This window comes from Doryrhamphus excisus, linkage group LG21 (genome assembly GCF_037039965.1).
Source record: "Doryrhamphus excisus strain RoL-2023G ecotype Guam linkage group LG21, RoL_Dexc_Guam_v1.1, whole genome shotgun sequence".
Classification (NCBI taxonomy): Eukaryota; Metazoa; Chordata; class Actinopteri; order Syngnathiformes; family Syngnathidae; genus Doryrhamphus; species Doryrhamphus excisus.
In genome coordinates this window covers 9,410,659-9,432,008 of record NC_136377.1, presented here as the reverse complement: position 1 = coordinate 9,432,008, position 21,350 = coordinate 9,410,659, and the positions used below count along the sequence as shown (strand labels likewise).

General features: G+C 42.4%; 1 long non-coding RNA gene across 1 annotated transcript; it reads right to left on the bottom strand.

Moving 5' to 3' along the window:
- Positions 1 to 4,449: 4,449 nt before the first annotated feature.
- LOC144894555 (uncharacterized) lies at positions 4,450 to 8,148 on the bottom strand. Its single transcript, XR_013625178.1, has 4 exons — positions 8,113 to 8,148; positions 5,211 to 5,428; positions 4,643 to 4,730; positions 4,450 to 4,544 (listed from the first exon to the last, which is right to left on the bottom strand). It is a non-coding gene; the product is annotated as an uncharacterized LOC144894555 (long non-coding RNA).
- Positions 8,149 to 21,350: the final 13,202 nt, after the last annotated feature.

Below are 21,350 nucleotides of genomic sequence, written 5' to 3'. Positions count from 1 at the left end.
AGAACAGCTCATGCCAGTGAAAAAACGAGAATTTACAGACTTCTCACAGCTTTGTAGCTCAGCCATACGGCCACGTAGAAACGTGATTGATGGCTCATTTTTTAGATAAACTTCTTAACTCTCTCTGTGGCTAAATGCTAATTGCTAGCATGTTAGCACGTTAGCATTTAAGCTAATTTACTCATGTCTACAGACAAATACACACTGGCATGATGTAGGGAGGTTACAGGACAAGCTTGGCACTTTCTAAAGTTGAGGTTCTCTTGTTAGGTGCTAGCATGGTAGCCGTTAGCATGTTAGCATTTAATCTAATGTACTCATGTCTAAAGGATAATACACACATGGCATGGTGTGGGGAGGTTATAGGACAACCTTGGCACTTTCTAAACTTGAGGCTCTTTTGCTAGGTGCTAGCATGATGACTGTTAGCATGTTAGCATTTAAGCTAATTTACTCATGTCTAAAGGCAAATACACACATGGCATGATGTAGGGAGGTTATAGGACAACCTTGGCACTTTCTAAACTTGAAGTTCTCTTGCTAGGTGCAAGCATGATGACTGTTAGCATGTTAGCATTTAAGCTAATTCACTCATGTCTAAAGGCAAATACACACATGGCATGATGTAGGGAGGTTATAGGACAACCTTGGCACTTTCTAAACTTGAGGCTCTCTTGCTAGGTGCTAGCATGATGACTGTTAGCATGTTAGCATTTAAGATAATTTACTCATGTCTAAAGGCAAATACACACATGGCATGATGCAGGAAGGTTATATGACAACCTTGGCAGTTTCTGAACTTGAGGCCCTCTTGCTAGGTGCTAGCATGGTAGCCATTAGCATTTTAGCATTTGAGCTAATTTACTCATGTCTAAAGGATAATACACACATGGCATGGTGTAGGAAGGTTATAGGACAACCTTGGCACTTTCTAACCTCGAGGCGCTCTTGCTAGGACCTAGCATGACTGTTAGCATGTTAGCATTTAAGCTAATTTAGTCATGTCTAAAGCCAAATGCACACATTGTATGATGTAGGGAGGTTATAGGACAACCATGGTATGTTCTAAACTTGAGGGCTTCTTGCTAGGTGGTAGCATGATGACAGTTAGCATGTTAGCATTTTAGCTAATTCACTCATGTTTAGAGACAAATACACACATGGCATGATGCAGGGAGGTTATAAGACAACCTTGGCACTTTCTAAACCCGGGACTCTCTTGCTAGGTGCTAGCATGGTAGCCGTTAGCATGTTAGCACTTAAGCTAATTTACTCATGTGTAAAGGCAAATACGCACATGGCATGATGTAGGGAGGTTATAGGACAACCTTGGCACTTTCTAAACTTCCTAGCCAACATTTTTATGTGGGGCCCAAGTGGGTAGAAAGTGGGCTAAATAATGGGCCCTATGTGGGGTTCTCAGATCACACCCATATGGGATTGTCCGCGGGTTCCATATTGGCCCTCAAAGAATTGCCCATTTGGGTTCAAGGTAGGATTACACCAGGGTTTATGTGGGCCCCAACTGGGCAAAACAGACAATATTCCACCTTGGTCCCAGGTTTAAATCCTATGTGGGACCTACATGGGGACAGTATGGCCTGAATTATGGGATGCAAGTGGGATTGTCCATGGGTTCCATATTGGCCCTCAAAGAATTGCCCATGTGGGTTCAAGGTGGGATTACACCAGGTTTTATGTGGCCCCCAGCTGGGCAAAACAGACAAGATCCCACCTTGGTCCTTGCTTTAAATCCTAAGTGGGACCTACATGGGGACAGTATGGCGTGAATTATGGGATGCAAGTGGGATTGTCCACGGGTTCCATATTCGCCCACAAGGAATTGCCCATGTGGGTTTAAGATAGGATTACACCAGGTTTTAGGTGGGCCCCAGCTGGGCAAAACAGACAAGATCCCAACTTGGTCCCAGCTTTAAGTCCTATGTGGGACCTACATGCGGATAGTATGAGCTGAAACATGGGTTGCAAGTGGGATAGTCTGTAGGTTGGAGTTGGGCTCCGACTGGGCAAGATATGCTAGACCCATTTGGGTCCCAGATTGTAGTCCTATGGCCCAACATGGGGACAACATGAGCTAAAACATGAGTTGCTAGTGGGATAGCAAGATGGGTTTAGCCCCACCTTGGCCCCAGCTTTAAGTTTCCTGGTCTATATGCTACTCCACTGACCGAAATGAAAAGATGTGAATAATTTTCAAATAAAACCTTTCAACCTTTTATTTATGAATATTTCAGTTTTCCAACAAAACAATTAAGATAATTACTAATCAGAATACCATATATTACAAGTTATTTACAAGAAAACCACCAAAACAATGTAATGGAAAAAGGTAAACTAAACTTCACAGTGAATTTCAACTGCAAGTTAACAGCGTAACTGTACTCAAAACTAAACTCAACCAAACTGAAAATTGCACTCACTCATATTCTACCACTGATTTTGGCACTGGCTGTCTTGAGGCCCTGCGTCCTCCTCTGTCTCTTGCCCCAGTGAACCATTTTGACAGTGCCCGCTCTGCTTCCTGCTGGTTCACCTGTGCTGTCAGCGAATTCTTCTTGAGAGCCTCTGTAAAACAAATTTGGTTGACAGTATGAGAGCTATGAACATTAAAAACACTCTCTTTAAACACAGATAAACCGATATGTCGCATTTGTCCAAAAGGAGTCACAAGAAGCAGGGGAACACCACTAACGTACATGCTCACCTGAAATGACACTATCCTGTTCAGTTTTCCCAACTGGGGAAACAATACCCCTGGAGGTGAAACAGACCATTCGTCCAGACAGCTAACACTTACTGAGGCTTTTGATCGGCAAAGTAAAGTGTGGCTCGCTATACTATCGCAAAATAAATGAAACCATTAAATACGGTTGAAAAGCCCTCATTTTGTAAAATGTTAGAAATGTTTAATAAATACTTAGTTAAAGATTATTGCATTTGATACCATGTACTTGCTTTATGTCATAAAAATAATGAAAAAACTATCTCTGAACGTCAGTCAAGCAAGTGACAGACGGGTACACCAGTAGTCCCATCTAGTGTATTAAATGTACACTACACCTCATGATCTATGATAAATGTCATAAAAAAATATGATGATATTATCGCATATTGCCGACATTTTGTAGCAAAATGATCAACCAGCAACATTTGTTATATTTGCCATATATACTTGCCATATTTTGATTATTTAAAACATTAACAAAACTTCTTTCCTCGGCCGATTGATTTCACATTGGGCATACTTGACTACTTCCGTCAATAACAGCAGAATAGATACAGCAAAAAGACTTCCAATGTCCACACTCTTTGGGATCGCTGTGTTCCACAACAAGATGAGTGCTCCATTCCTCAGGTAAAAACCGCTGGCAGCAAATGGTGCTGAGTCTTTGTAGCGCAATTGAGAGTGTGGTATTCACTCTTCCATCTGTGAGTGATGCTGTGACTAGCAAGGAGACGTTTTATACACGTCACTTATAGGAATGGAACATTGTTACCATATTTTTTAGGGGTTTTTTGTGAGGTCTTTAGCATAATAATTTCTTTCCTCTCATTTTTCCAACTGATGGAAATCCCTAATGGCAATGGGGAACTTTAATCCCTGCAGATGGAACGTTTTTTCAACAAAAGAACGTCTACTGATATCTACTGAAATGGACTTACCGTACACAACGTTGAAAAGACGCAGGTTCTTAAACATCCTTTTACCGTGACGGCCAAACATGTTGTACTCCAATGCCAGCTCATTTGACAGAATGTACTTCATCATTCGTCTTGTTGCATCATCAACACTTGTGCCCCCTATATCTGCCACCATGGCAACCTATGGATGAGAGCCAAAAGGAGACACAAAGGATTACATTAACTGCTAAGACAATAAGCGTCAAAGATTTAATATTGAGCCAGAAAGTCAACTAACCGTTGGAAATGAACTGTAGCCTTTATGTAATTTAGTATCATGTAATACATATTTTTATTTTGTGGGCAAATTTGAGGAAAGGTTTTAAAGAAAACTTACAACACCAGACGTGAGACTGCGGTCCCCAAGTTTCTCCTCAAGAGCCTCAACATCTGCTTGACTTTGGAGCGGGAAGACGACACCATCAGGAACCTCCATCACAGATGCATCTTGTTTCTTCAAGAGGACATTCAGCATCTTCCCATGGACCTTCTGAGTCTCCTTAATTTCCTCGAGAAGTGTCAGAATTTTTGTGAACATGGCTTCACAATTGTGGCAATTGTTTGCAACCCTCTGGAGAGTGGAACCGGTCCCTCGCTGGGCAGTGGGGCTGGTGACTTCCTGAACAGTGGGGCTGGCAACTCGCTGGGCAGTGGGGCTGGCAACTCGCTGGGCAGTGGGGCTGGCAACTCGCTGGACAGTGGGGCTGGCAACTCCCTGGGCAGTGGAGCTGGTGATCCATCTGGTCGTTTTCTTTGTTGCTAGCCCAAGGAGTTTTTCTGGGGGAGTGGGTGGAAGTTCCTCCTCTGAATCACTTGATACTCGTTGCTTGCTCTGTTTTACCCTGGAGAGGTATATGGAGGAATATGAATTTGTAAACCATAACTGCTACCCCAATTATGGAAATGACCTTTTAACGTCTATTACACCACCAACACCTACTTTCTCTTTATCACGACATCTTCGGTGTCAGTCAGGTCTGATGTATACTCAGCTTGATGTAGCTTTACCCTGGCCTCTGCATAAGTGGCTGTAAAATATAATGACAAAATAAAACCAGTGAAGCAGACATCAAAATATAACTAGCGTTTCATAGACATTTAGAATACGTATAATGAATCACAAAATTCACAATTTGGATCACATCAGTTTTGAGTCACGATTCAAATATTTTTTTTCCGATCAGGACATGAGAAGAAAAGGATAGATTAGAGTTGACTGTCTGTAGTTTTTACAATGGTAAATATAATGTGAAAAAAACGACATTACGTCATCTTGGAAAGCAAGTTCTAACAATGAAAGAATAGAGAACAGGCTGGATAGGTGTAAGATATGCTAACACAATGGTTATTCAACTACACCAAAAATAAACATGAACAGAAAAAGTGTCCAGTGTTTATGTAACATAAACAGTTTTAAATAAACAGTCGATGTGGAGTATAAAGTCGCAGGAATAGCCAATCTATGAAAAAATGTGTTAAAGAGAAAGTTAATGAGAAATCAAAGTTACCTGCATTTCCCATCACTCGCACATTACAGACAATCCAGTTTTGAGCTGGTGGTGTGCACTCTTTCACGGCCTTGGTCACATTTTGGAATGTGGCTGGTGGCCACCAGCATAATTTTCTTTCAGTGTCCACGAACCACTCTGACGGAACGATGTCCACCTTCTTGTAGCCATCAGTGTCAACTTCATCCACAAACTCGACCACACTGAATGAGGGCATTCTGCAAAATTCATTGTGTTATATGCAGTGTAGCTGAGGCAAAGCCACAAACATTTTGCACAAAGGCAATAATATCAGTGGTTTTGTGAAGTCTGTCACTGGAGCACTGGCAAGCTGACCAGACAGTTTTGATAGTAAATATACTCCAAGACATGTCGAATCAATGGGGTAGCTGAAAAAACATGCCCCTGTCTCAAAAAGTTCATACACTACATGTGTTTCTGCTGCAGAATGTACAATGTTCCTCACAATTGCAACTCTGCCCCCCAGTTCAAAACAATTAGAACCATGGGAGTTTGAGATTATTGTGCCTTTGAGTTTATATAGTTTATATTGAACACTCTGATGCATGGAAAAATCCTTTGGCAGTGGTCCGCAGGCATGGGGCTGTTTCAGTTCAACACCTTCAGGCATGTCTTTTGACATGTGAGAAAGTAAGTGCCTTTCATAGACACGTCTGACAATTTGTTGCACAGGACCCTGTGGTCTTCTCACCATTTTTTTCAACTGTCCCAAATAATTCTCAAAAGGAAAACATGACACTGAATCAAGAGGGCCATATTTTTCAGCATCATCAGCTAAATGTATGAGACTGTGTGTATTGTTAACCAGAAATTGAGTCCCATATATCTTAGCAAAGGCAGTAACAAATAATCTTAACAATTTTCTGGCAAAACCACAGAACTCTCTACACAAAGGAGACAGAAGTATTCTCATTGCACATGACAAAACCAGGAAATTTCTGTAATGTTTACTGGGCAATCTTTGAAAAAGCACAACTGGCCCTGTATACAATAGGAACTGCCTGAATTCTGTAGCCTTCCACTGACTATATTCAGACAAAGATCTTGGCTTTCTGCTGAAGCACCGGGGTAAGCTTTGTCTACAAAGTTTCAAGTGATCAGAGATGGCGGAAAGAACAGAAGTCGGAACCCGACGTTGCAATGGCCCCTTAAACCACAGAGCAATCAATTTACGCACAATGCCCAAGCAAACTAAATGCATGTAGTCCAGAGGAAAATCAGAAACCATGCCAATGCCTAGCCCTTGGAGAGGTGATTTAGAGTGGTGGTGGTCTTCGTCAGACATTTGTTCAAACTGAGTGTCTGTCCTCAGGCTGGAATCCATCTCTGGAAACACAACTCTGCTGTTAACATAAACGCCATACTGTGTGCAACGCTCACAAGAACTATAGCCACTGTGACCTTTGATACATTTTAAAAAAGCTCTTGCTGGAGTGTCACAAATAAAAGCATCTGGAAGTGGGACATTGTACCGTTTCCCACTTAACATTACACCAGTAGTTGTGATGGCTTTCAAATCTTGAATAAAATCATGCATGTAGTCGTTCACAGATTCAGGTTTACAGGGACCTGCATATACACCTATGATAAACACTTTTGCTTTTTGTAGCTCAACTATTTGGCCTAAAATAGGCCACAGCTGCATATTTGAGCTCCTTGAAAGAGGCAGCCCATCAACATTCACCCGGATAGTCAATGTGTCTGTTGTCAGTTCATGCTCATTTGTGTTTTTCAGTTCTGACAGTATTGCACTTGCAAGCCCAAAGTGGTAGTAACTTCCCTGTCCCATTTCTTTGACCTCAAAGTCTTTCATTGTACCAAGGAGAGTTCTGGGATCCTTGGGTACATCCAGACCTAGCTCCAAGAGTATTGCCAGTAACTCTGACAGTGCAGAATGAGACACCTGACGATTAGCTGCCCATTCAGCTAGTTTCACCTTCGCATCAGAGTGAGGTTGCTCTTCAGTAAAATCACGGACAGGATCCTCATCACAGTCAGACGACATGTACAAGTTATCATCACTGTCAAAGTCCAACTGCAGATTTAAAGCCTCATCAGGATTATTCTCCATATATTCCTCAACCTGCACATCCAGATCCACCGCCTGCACTCCTTCATCAGTCGCCTGCACTCCTTCATCAGCCACCTGCACTCCATCATCCGCCTGCACTCCTTCATCACCCGCCTGCACTCCTTCATCCGCTGGTTGCACCGGCTGGTCCACAGCCTCCATGGCAAGGGCCATTAAATGCTTCTGCACTCTACATTTGATTTTTCTCCTCCTCGTCCTTGAATTTCCATGGAAGCAATCCATTTCGCTAAAATACACAGGAGACCATAGTGTTTTCCACATGTCATGTGTAAAATTACTTATACCACATCATAATTTTGTTCGGTTGGTTTGAGGTAACTAGGCCTCCTGTGTAAACACAGCCCACTAAACAAAAATATAATGTAAACTGTAGGTCTAATCTAAAATCAAATTCAACTTTTAGCCTTTCAGGTGGCTTAACTTAACATCACTAAGTGGGGAAAGTACTCACTACTCAGTGGCTGAAATATTTTGTTTTTAATTCACAAGGAAACCTGGCTTTAAAATTAAGAAAAGCGGGGAAGAGGGGAACATTTTTTCAGAGAGGGATCTCTACATTACTTGGGGGTGCACAACGGTTAATATTGTTTCAGGAGTAACAACACTATTTAGCTAATTTAATTAAATATTGTGTCCATCATCAGCCTACCATCATGCACTTCACCTGGCCTATTACAATTTTGTAACTTGCGAATGCAGGAATATCAGAACTGAAAATGACAAATGAGCACAAACTGACAACATGTACATTGTGCAAATATGGCAAACTAATAAATTTAAATTACTTACGTGGCAAAGAACACTTTCTGGCGGTGTGATCTGGACAATTCTAAATGGGACAGGAAGACAATGGTTGAGAGAAGTTAACAAGGGGCACTTTCTATAATTATTGTTTTTGCACAGGTAAATGCTTTGTGGTTAACATTCACCCACCAACCATAAAATACAATTTCAGGTCAAATTCACAATTTTAGCACAAACTATATACTAGCTTTAACTGTATAGCCAGCCTAGATGTTGAACAATAGGTGACTTTTTTTCTCTCCAAGTTATTATGTCAGATGCACTCACACATATTAACTGACGAGATGATAATTAAACTCATTGAATCCCTAAATGCTACATATTAAGCTGTTAAGTAACACTCTCATAAACAAGACCAAAAAAAAGACAAAAATGTCAATATCTGCCACCATAGTACTACTGTACCTTTGTTTCTGTACTCTAGCAAGATATGTTCAAAGCTTGAGCAGCTCTGTCTATATAATAAGTTGTTTTCAATTCACCCACAGCAGTGACGAAATTCCCTCCAAAAAAATCCCACTCAAAATGAGCTTTCCAATCAAACCCACCTCACTTTGGAACCAGATTACTATCTGTCATAGACAGTGATTGGCAGAACGTTCAATGCTAAAACGCAATACTATATACATCAATATATACCCTCGACCAGTCGACTAATTACGTTTAATTAACTATAGCTGGTAGCTAAACCATTCGTTAGCTCGAAGGTTAGCCAAAACACTTGTAAGCTAGAGCATTAGCAGAGTTCAAACAGGCACTTTTGCAAATTTCGCAGTGTCTTAGCTCGCAATATGTCTATGGTAATGATGGTTTAATACATGAATATTACATGATAGAGATAAAGATATGCTACTCACCAGTGACGAAAGCGCACTGTTGCTGCTGACTGTGGACTGACTGGACTGCTGCTGTCGGCGGGGTTTGGAAGAAATTCAAAATAAAAGCACGCGCGCCAAGTGACGGTTACGTACGATCTAAAAACGTATAATAACTTCACACCATTTGTCAGCAATATTCCTGCACATATGGAGCAAATTGCCAGCACATGTCAACTACAACAAAATATAATAATATTTATAATAATTCACAAAAACAGGACGGGGCTGTACAGTACAGTACAGTATCTACAGTTAATGTCTATAGTTACCGTATTATTAGGAAGATATAGTATTATATTATATATATATATATATATACATATATATATATATATATATATATATACATATATATATGTTTAACTGGTATTTTGGTGTTTTTAAAGATGCAAACAACAAATGGAACAGCTGTTCAGCAGATAAAACACATAAAAACAACACAGCAAAGCTGTCTAAGCTTTGGCCTGTATAGCACAGGGTCATGTGCTTTAGTAATATTAATAATAATGATGATGATAATAATCATAACAACACATTTTATTTGATGGTGCCTTTCAAGTCACCCAAGTCACCTTACAGAAACTAAAAGCCTACAATCACATCAAACATTATTAAATCCATCTATCTTATCTTCACTATGGTCGCGGGTATGCTGGAACCTATCCCAGCTGTCTGAGGCGGGGTACACCCTGGACTGGTGGCCAGCCAATCACAGGGCACATATAGACAAACAACCATTCACACTCACATTCATACCTATGGACAATTTGGAGTCGCTAATTAACCTAGCATGATTTTGGAATGTGGGAGGAAACCGGAGTACCCGGAGAAAACCCACCCACGCATGGGGAGAACATGCAAACTCCACACAGAGATGCCCAAGCGGAGAATCAAACCAAGGTCTTCCCGATCTCCTGTGTGGCCTATACATGCTAACCACTCATTATTAAAACATCAATCTAAAAAAAACAAGTGCAGGGCGCAATGTACAACAGTGAGTATATCAGTTTGACATTTGAATGTTGTGATGGAGTCTGATTGTTTGGGGAGGTGTAGTCTGGGTGCCGATAGCTGAAGGCTTGGGCACCTACGTGTAATAGTGGTTGTGGAAGGGGCTGTTTTTTTTCCCGTATCGTGGATACTGTATTGTACTGGGAGTCATTGAAGCTGGATGAGAATAGGGGAGATGCGTCAAACAATTTGTATGTAGCTGAGTTCTGAATAACTTGCAGTCTGTTGAGTTTGGCAGGGAGCCGGGTGAAGAAGGCATTGCAGTCGTTAATGCAGCAGGTAACAAATCATTAACCGGGATTTTGATGCTGAATTGGACAGTGATGGGCAGAGAATTTTTGGAGGTGGAAGAAGGCAGTCCAAGCTTGCACTCTGGCCACAGGAACAAGCACAGGAGAATTTATATTTGGTATCAAGGTGAGAATTTAACACAGCCTACTATAAATTACACCTGCCCTGAAACAAGTGTGGATTAATTGAAATATGCCAGCCTCAGCCCTCCAGAATCTTTAAGTCTCAAAATTCACTTCTGAGGTTGCGTCTTGTAGGAGTGTTTAAGTCCGAGACACTTTTGTTATTAAAAAAAAAGAGGATAGTCGTTTGCTAAATCCTGGGGCCAAGAGTGTGTGCCCAAACTTTGGGACCAGGTGTTCTAGGGCCCGAACTGCAGCCATTTAAAATTTGACACAATTTTTGCAAACTTAAGTTAGCATAATTGTAAAAAATACAAAAAATTAAATTATTGAAGCAACAGTGCTATCTATACTTCCATCTCATGCCCACTTTGTGGACTCATATCCCTTATAGGTCCCATATGGTCAGCCCACATGGGCTTCCTTTGTGGGACCCGTGTTACTGAAACCATATGGGGCCTGCACAAACCTGCCTACTTCAAGCCGATATTCACTTAGCCCACTCTTGTCACTTACAGGGCCCGCATGGGGAGCCTGTATGGGTTAACCATGTGGGCCCAAGGTGAAGGAACAATGTGGGGCCCAAGAAATGATACCCAGTCCTGACCCATGCCCACTCTGCCCACTTATATCACCTATGGGACCCATGGAGTTGGCCCACATGGGTTTTTCATGTGGGACTCATGTCAAGTTACGCATATGGGACCCATATAACTTGCCTACTTCCATCTCATGCCCACCTTGTGGACTCATATCCCCTATGGGACCCATGTGATCAGCCCACATGGGCTTCCTATATAGGACCCATGTTACTAAAACCGTATGAGGCCCACAAAACCTGCCCACTTCCAGCCAATGTCCACTTATCCACTCCTGTCACTTACAGGGCCCACATGGGATGCCCACGTGGGTTAACCATGTGGGCCACAGGTGAAGCAACAATGTGGGGCCCAAGAAATGGTACCCAGTCCTGACCCATGCCCACTCTGCCCACTTAGATCACCTATGGGACCCATGGAGTTGGCCCACATGGGTTTTTCATGTGGGGCTCATGTCAAATTACCCATATTGGACCCACATAACTCGCCTACTTCCATCTCATGCCCACTTTGTGGACACACAACGCTTATGGGACCCATATGGTTACCCCACATGGGCTTCCTATATAGGACCAATGTTATTGAAACCATATGGGGCCCAGACATTTTGCCCAGTTCAAACCCATGCCCACTCAGTACCCATGCGGCCCCTTTGATACCCATATGGGGCCCACATGTGCATGTTGGCTGGGTTGAGGCTCTCTTGCTAGGTGCTAGCATAATGACTGTTAGCATGTTAGCATTTAAGCTAATTTACTCATGTGTAAAGGCAAATTCACACATGGCATGATGCAGGAAGGTTATAGGACAACCTTGGCAGTTTCTGAACTTGAGGCCCTCTTGCTAGGTGCTAGCATGGTAGCCGTTAGCATGTTAGCATTTAAGCTAATTTACTCATGTCTAAAAGATAATACACACATGGCATGGTGTAGGGAGGTTATAGGACAACCTTGGCACTTTCTAACCTCGAGGCTCTCTTGCTCGGAGCTAGCATGACTGTTAGCATGTTAGCATTTAAGCTAATTTACTCATGTCTAAAGCCAAATGCACACATTGTATGATGTAGGGAGGTTATAGGACAACCATGGTACGTTCTAAACTTGAGGGCCTCTTGCTAGGTGCTAGCATGGTAGCCGTTAGCATGTTAGCATTTAAGCTAATTTACTCGTGTCTAAAGGCAAATACACACATGGCATGATGTCGGGAGGTTATAGGACAACCTTGGCACTTTCTAAACTTGAGGCTCTCTTGCTAGGTGCTAGCATGATAACTGTTAGCATGTTAGTATTTAAATTAAATTACTCACGTTTAAAGGCAAATACACACATGGCATGATATAGGGAGGTTATAGGACAACCTTGGCACTTTCTAAACTTGAAACCCTCTTGCTAGGTACTAGCATGGTAGCCGTTAGCATGTTAGCATTTAGGCTAATTTACTCATGTCTAAGGGCAAATACACACATGGCATGATGTAGGGATGTTATAGGACAACCTTGGCACTTTCTCAACTTGATGCTTTCTTGGTAGGTGCTAGCATGATGACTGTTAGCATGTTAGCATTTAAGCTAATTTGCTCATGTTTAAAGGCAAATACACACATGCATGATGCAGGGACGTTATAGGACATCCTTTGCAGTTTCAGGACATCCTTGGCAGTTTCTAAACTTGAGGCTATCTTGCTAGGTGCTAGCATGTTAGCCGTTAGCATGTTAGCATTTAAGCTAATTTACTCATGTCTAAAGGCAAATACACACATGGCATGATGTAGGGAGGTTATAGGACAACCTTGGCACTTTCTAAACTCGGCACTCTCTTGCTAGGTGCTATTATGATGACTGTTAGCATGTTAGCATTTAAGCTAATTTGCTCATGTTTAAAGGCAAATACACACATGCATGATGCAGGGACGTTATAGGATATCCTTGGCAATTTCTAAACTTGAGGCTCTCTTGCTAGGTGCTAGCATAATGACTGTTAGCATGTTAGCATTTAAGCTAATTTACTCACGTTTAAAGGCAAATACACACATGGCATGATGTGGGGAGGTTATAGGACAACCTTGGCAGTTTCTGAACTTGAGGCCCTCTTGCTAGGTGCTAGCATGGTAGCCGTTAGCGTGTTAGCATTCAAGCTAATTTACTCATGTCTACAGGCAAATACACACATGGCATGGTGTAGGGATGTTACAGGACAACCTTGGCACTTTCTAAACTTGAGACTCTTTTGCTAGGTGCTAGCATGATGGCTGTTAGCATGTTAGCATTTAAGCTAATTTACTCACATTTAAATGCAAATACACACATGACATGATATAGGGAGGTTATAGGACAACCTTTGTAGTTTCTAAACTTGAGGCCATCTTGCTAGGGGCAAGCAGGGTAGCTGTTAGCATGTTCACATTTAAGCTAATGTACTCATGTTTAAACGATAATACACACATGGCATGATTTCGGGAGGTTACAGGACCACCCAGGCACTTTTTCAACGTAAGGCTCTCTTGCTAAGTGCTAGCATGATGACTGTTAGCATGTTAGCATTTAAGCTAATTTATTCATGCGTAAAGGCTACTAAGCACATGTCATGATGTGGGGAGGTTATAGGACAACCTTGGTACTTTCTAAACTTGAGGCCCTCTTGCTAGGTGCTAGGATGACTGTTAGCATGTTAGCATTTTACCTAATTTACTCATGTCTAAAGGTAAATACACACATGGCATGATGTGGGGACACTGTAGGACTGCCCCAAACTTTTCAGGACCTGAGGCTGTTTTGCTACGTGTTAGCACTGTAGCTGTTATCATGTTAGCATTTTAGCATTTTAGCTAATTTACTCAAGTTTAAAGGCAAACACACATGCATGATGCCGGGACGTTATAGGACATCCTTGGCAGTTTCTAAACTTGAGGCTGTTTTGTTAGGTGCTAGCATGTTAGCCGTTAGCATGTCAGCATTTTAGCATTTTAGCTAATTTACTCAAGTTTAAAGGCAAATACACACATGGCATGATGTAGGGAGGTTATAGGACAACCTTGGCACTTTCTAAACTTGGGACTCTCTTGGTAGGTGCTAGCATGATGACTATTAGCATGTTAGCATTTAAGCTAATTTGCTCATGTTTAAAGGCAAATACATGCATGATGCAGGGACGTTATAGGACATCCTTGGCAGTTTCTAAACTTGAGGCTGTCTTGCTAGGTGCTAGCATGTTAGCCGTTAGCATGTTAGCATTTAAGCTAATTTACTCATGTCTAGAGGCAAATACACACATGGCATGATATAGGGAGGTTATAGGACAACCTTGGCATTTTCTAAACTTGGGACTCTCTTGCTAGGTGCTAGCATGATGACTGTTAGCATGTTAGCATTTAAGCTAATTTGCTCATGTTTAAAGGCAAATACATGCATGATGCAAGGACGTTATAAGACATCCTTGGCACTTTCTAAACTTGAGGCTGTCTTGCTAGGTGGTAGCATGTTAGCCGTTAGCAAGTTAGCATTTAAGCTAATTTACTCATGTCTAAATGCAAATACACACATGGCATGATATAGGGAGGTTATAGGACAACCTTGGCACTTTCTAAACTTGGGACTCTCTTGCTAGGTGCTAGCATGATGACTGTTAGCATGTTAGCATTTAAGTTAATTTACTCACGTTTAGAGGCAAATACACATATGGCATGATGTAGGGAGGTTATAGGACAACCTTGGCACTTTCTAAACTTGAGACCGTCTTGCTAGGTGCTAGCATGGTAGCCGTTAGCATGTTAGCATTTAAGCTAATTTACTCATGTCTAAAGGCAAATACACACATGGCATGATGCAGGGAGGTTATAGGACAACCTTGGCAGTTTCTAAACTTGAGGCCCTCTTGCTAGGTGCTAGCATGGTAGCCGTTAGCATGTTAGCATTTAAGCTAATTTACTCATGTCTTCAGGCAAATACACACATGGCATGATATAGGGAGGTTATAGGACAACCCTGGCACTTTCCAAACATGGGACTCTCTTGCTAGGTGCTAGCATGATGACTGTTAGCATGTTAGCATTTAAGCTAATTTGCTCATGTTTAAAGGCAAATACACACATGCATGATGCAGGGAGGTTATAGGACAACCTTGGCTTTTTCTAAACTTGAGGCTCTCTTGCTAGGTGCTAGCATGATAGCCGTTAGCATGTTAGCATTTATGCTAATTTGCTCATGTTTAAAGGAAAATACACACATGGAATGATGTAGGGAGGGTTATATGACAACCTTGGCACTTTCCAAACTTGAGGCTCTCTTGCTAGGTGCTAGCATGACGACTGTTAGCATGTTAGCATTTAAGCTAATTTACTCATGTTTAAAGGCAAATACACACATGCATGATGCAGGGACGTTATAGGACATCCTTGGCACCTTCTAAACTTGAGTCTCTCTTGCAAGGTGCTAGCATAATGATTGTTAGCATGTTAGCATTTAAGCTAATTTACTCACGTTTAAAGGCAAATACACACATGGCATGATGTGGGGAGGTTATAGGACAACCTTGGCACTTTCTAAACTTGAGGCCCTCTTGCTAGGTGCTACCATGGTAGCCGTTAGCATGTTAACATTTAAGCTAATTTACTCATGTTTAAAGGCAAATACACACATGCATGATGCAGGGACGTTATAGGACATCGTTGGCACTTTCTAAACTTGAGGCTCTCTTGCTAGGTGCTAGCATAATGACTGTTAGCATGTTAGCATTTAAGCTAATTTACTCACGTTTAAAGGCAAATACACACATGGCATGATGTGGGGAGGTTATAGCACAACCTTGGCACTTTCTAAACTTGAGGCCCTCTTGCTAGGTGCTAGCATGGTAGCCGTTAGCATGTTAGCATTTAAGCTAATTTACTCATGTTTACAGGCAATTACACACATGGCATGGTGTAGGGATGTTACAGGAAAACCTTGGCACTTTCTAAACTTGAGACTCTCTTGCTAGGTGCTAGCATGATGACTGTTAGCATGCTAGCATTTTAGCTAATTTACTCATGTTTAAAGGCAAATACACACTTGGCATGATGTGGGGACACTATGGGACTGCATCAACCTTTTCCGTACTTGAGGCTTTCTTGCTAGGTGCTACCGCGGTAGCCGTTGGCACACCGGGCCGAGGTTCACAGAACAGGTGGCCAGTCCATCAAAATTTCCGCGGGAATTTTCTAGTTATATCTTAATCTTCCACTTGTTGCGCGCGTAATGCGGCCAAAACCGCAAGAAGGACCCCCACACGTTACACCGCCGGAATTGTGACTACAGCGGTATTTATTTTTCGGAGAGGTTCATGTAACCATGGCGACGCTATTAACCAAAACGTTCAAAAATTGGCCACTAGATTAGGTACACCATGTTCTATTTTTAGAACAGCACATTGCATAGAGAAAAACGAGAATTTACAGACTTTTCACAGCTTTGTAGCTCAGCCATACGGCCACGTAGAAACGTGATTGATAGCTCATTTTTTAGATAAACTTCTGAACTCTCCCTGTGGTTAAATGCTAATTGCTAGCATGTTAGCATTTAAGCTAATTTACTCATGTTTAAAGGTAAATACACCCATGGCATGATGCAGGGAGGTTGTAGGACAACCTTGGCACTTTCTGAAATTGAGGCTCTCTTGCTAGGTGCTAGCATGGTACCAGTTAGCATGTTAGCATTTAAGCTAATTTACTCTTGTCTGTAGGCAAATACACACATGGCATGATGTAGGGAGGTTATAGGACAACCTTGGCACTTTCCAAACTTGAGGCTCTCTTGCTAGGTGCTAGCATGATGACTGTTAGCATGTTACACACATGGCATGATGTAGAGAGGTTATAGGACAACCTTGGCACTTTCTAAAGTTGAGGCTCTCTTGCTAGGTGCTAGCATGATGACTGTTAGCATGTTAGCATTTAGGCTAATTTACTCATGTCTAAAGGCAAATACACACATGCCATGATGTAGGGACGTTCTAGGACAACCTTGGCACTTTCTATACTTGGGACAATCTTGCTAGGTGCTAGCATGGTACCCGTTAGCATGTTAGCATTTAAGCTAATTTACTCATGTCTAAAGGCAAATACACACATGGCATGATGTAGGGAGGTTATAGGACAACCTTGGCACTTTCTAAAGTTCAGGCTCTCTTGGTCGGTGCTAGCATGACGACTGTTAGCATGTTAGCATTTAAGCTAATTTACTCATGTCTAAAGGCAAATACACACATGGCATGATGTAGGGAGGTTATAGGACAACCTTGGCACTTTCTAAACTTGAGGCTCTCTCTTGCTAGGTGCTAGCATGATAACTGTTAGCATGTTAGCATTTAAGCTAATTTACTCACGTTTAAAAGCAAATACACACAGGGCATAATTTAGGGAGGTTACCTTTGTAGTTTCTAAACTTGAGGCCTGCTAGGTTCGAGGTCTTGCTAGGTTCTAGCAGGGTAGCCGTTAGCATGTTAGCATTTAAGCTAATTTACTCATGCTTAAAGGCTACTAAGCACATGTCATGATGTGGGGAGGTTATAGGACAACCTTGGTACTTTCTAAACTTGAGGCCCACTGGCATGATGACTGTTAGCATGTTAGCATTTTACCTAATTTACTCATGTCTAAAGGAACGTTTACTACGTGATAGCACGGTAGCCGTTATCATGTTAGCACTTCGGAGGCCTTCTCTGAGCGAGTGGAGTGCTTTTTTGGACGTGGCACACATGTGCCATATATGGAGAAAAATTTTACCACAAAGCCTATAGATGCTTGAAATACATTATCACAGCGAGAGAAACACATTTTCTCATTTTAGTTGTAACTCCACAGCTATGCTTCTCAGCCACCTGAAACTGTTGCAGATAGAACGGGATGCGAAGCTGCGTCAGGCACACTTGGAATGAGCCTCATGGCACCTTCCGCTGCCTCACAATGACACGCAGTATAATGCTTTGCTCAAAATGTGTTTGAGGGCGAATAAAGTGCAATTTCGAACAATGGTTGTGTGTGCCAAGCAATAAAGCACATCACACTAAATGTGTTCCTTAAGTGCCAAAACCCTAACCCTTAACCTAACCCTAACCCTAACCTGTGACACGCCGTGAGCCTATAGGTTGCTTGAAATACATTATCACAGCGAGAGAAACACATTTTCTCATTTTAGTTGTAACTCCACAGCAGTGCTTTTCAGCCACCTGAAACTGTTGCAGATAGAAGGGGATGCGAAGCTGCGTCAGGCACACTTGGAATGAGCCTCCTGGCACCTTCCGCTGCCTCACAATGACACGCCGTATTATGCTTTGCTCAAAATGTGTTTGAGAGCGAAAAAAGTGCATTTTCGAACAATGGTTGTGTGTGCCAAGCATAAAGCACATCACATTAAATGTGTTCCATAAGTGCCAAAACGCGCTTCGGAAGCCTTTTCTGAGCGAGTGGAGTGCTTTTTTGGACTTGGCACACAAGTGCCATATATGGAGAAATTTTTTACCACAAAGCCTATAGGTTGCTTGAAATACATTATCACAGCGACAGAAACACATTTTCTAATTTTAGCTGTAACTCCACAGCAGTGCTTCTCAGCCACCTGAAACTGTTGCAGATAGAACGGGATGCGAAGTTGCGTCAGGCACACTTGGAATGAGCCTCCTGGCACCTTCCGCTGCCTCACAATGACACGCCGTATAATGCTTTGTTCAAAATGTGTTTGAGGGCGAATAAAGTGCAATTTCGAACAATGGTTGTGTGTGCCAAGCAATAAAGCACATCACACTAAATGTGTTCCTTAAGTGCCAAAACCCTAACCCTTAACCTAAGCCTAACCCTAACCTGTGACACGCCGTGAGCCTATAGGTTGCTTGAAATACATTATCACAGCGAGAGAAACACATTTTCTCATTTTAGCTGTAACTCCACAGCAGTGCTTCTCAGCCACGTGAAACTTTTGCAGATAGAAGGGGGTGCGAAGCTGCGTCAGGCACACTTGGAATGAGCCTCCTGGCACCTTCCGCTGCCTCACAATGACACGCCGTATTATGCTTTGCTCAAAATGTGTTTGAGAGCGAATAAAGTGCATTTTCGAACAATGGATGTGTGTGCCAAGCAATAAAGCACATCACACTAAATGTGTTCCATCAGTGCCAAAACGCGCTTTGGAGGCCTTCTCTGAGCGAGTGGAGTGCTTTTTTGGACGTGCACACATGTGCCATATATGGAGAAAATTTTTACCACAAAGCCTATAGGTTGCTTGAAATACATTATCACACCGAGAGAAACACATTTTCTCATTTTAGCTGTAACTCCAAAGCAGTGCTTCTCAGCCACCTGAAACTGTTGCAGATAGAACGGGATGCGAAGCTGCGTCAGGCACACTTGGAATGAGCCTCCTGGCACCTTCCGCTGCCTCACAATGACACGCCGTATTATGCTTTGCTCAAAATGTGTTTGAGAGCGAATAAAGTGCATTTTCGAACAATGGATGTGTGTGCCAAGCAATAAAGCACATCACACTAAATGTGTTCCATCAGTGCCAAAACGCGCTTTGGAGGCCTTCTCTGAGCGAGTGGAGTGCTTTTTTGGACGTGGCACACATGTGCCATATATGGAGAAAAATTTTACCACAAAGCCTATAGGTTGCTTGAAATACATTATCACAGCGAGAGAAACACATTTTCTCATTTTAGTTGTAACTCCACAGCAATGCTTCCTAGCCACCTGAAACTGTTGCAGATAGAACGGGATGCGAAGCTGCGTCAGGCACACTTAGAATAATCCTCCTGGCACCTTCCGCTGACCCACAACGACACGCCGAATCATGCTTTGCGCACAATGTGTTTGAGAGCGAACAAAGTGCATTTTCGAACAATGGATGTGTGTGGCAAGCAATAAAGCACATCTCACTAAATGTGTTCCTTAAGTGCCAAAACGCGCTTCGGAGGCCTTCTCTGAGCGAGTGGAGTGCTTTTTTGGACGTGGCACACATGTGCCATATATGGAGAACATTTTTACCACAAAGCCTATAGGTTGCTTGAAATACATTATCACAGTGACAGAAACACATTTTCTCATTTTAGTTGTAACTCCACAGCAATGCTTCCTAGCCACCTGAAACTGTTGCAGATAAAACGGGATGCGAAGCTGCGTCAGGCACACTTATAATAAACCTCCTGGCACCTTCCGCTGCCTCACAATGACAGGCCGTATTATGCTTTGCTCAAAATGTGTTTGAGAGCGAATAAAGTGCATTTTCGAACAATGGTTGTGTGTGCCAAGCAATAAAGCACATCTCACTAAATGTGTTCCTTAAGTGCCAAAACCCTAACCCTAATCCTAACCCTTAACCTAACCCTGACCCTAACCATAACCCTAACCCTAACCCTAACCCTAACCCTAACCCTAACCCTAACCCTAACCCTAACCCTAACCCTAACCCTAACCGTACCTAGCCCTTCTTCTCTGAGCGAGTAAAGTGCTTTTTTGGACATGGCATACATGTGCCATAAATGGAGAAAATTTTTACCACAAAGCCTATAGGTTGCTTGAAATGCTTTATCACAGCGAGAGAAATACATTTTCTCATTTTAGCTGTAACTCCACAGCAGTGCTTCTCAGCCACCTGAAACTGTTGCAGATAGAACGGGATGCGAAGTTGCGTCAGGCACACTTGAAATGAGCCTCCTGGCACCTTCCGCTGGCCCACAATGACACGCCGAATCATGCTTTGCGCACAATGTGTTTGAGAGCGAATAAAGTGCATTTTCGAACAATGGATGTGTGTGCCAAGCAATAAAGCACATCACACTAAATGTGTTCCATAAGTGCCAAAACGCGCTTCGGAGGCCTTGTCTGAGCGAGCGGAGTGCCTTTTTGGACGTGGCACACATGTGCCATATATGGAGAAAAATCTTACCACAAAGCCTGAAGGTTGCTTGAAATACATTATCACAGCGAGAGAAACACATTTTCTCCTTTTAGCTGTAACTCCACAGCAATGCTTCTCAGCCACCTGAAACTGTTGCAGATAGAAGGAGATGCGAAGCTGCGTCAGGCACACTTGGAATGAGCCACCTGGCACCTCCGCTGCCTCACAATGACACGCCGTATTATGCTTAGCTCAAAATGTGTTTGAGAGCGAATAAAGTGTATTTTCGAACAATGGTTGTGTGTGCCAAGCAATAAAGCACATCTCACTAAATGTGTTCATTAAGTGCCAAAACCCTAACCCTAAACCCTAAACCCTAACCCTAACCCTAACCCTAACCCTAGCCCTTCTTCTCTGAGCGAGTAAAGTGCTTTTTTGGACATGGCAGACATGTGCCATATAT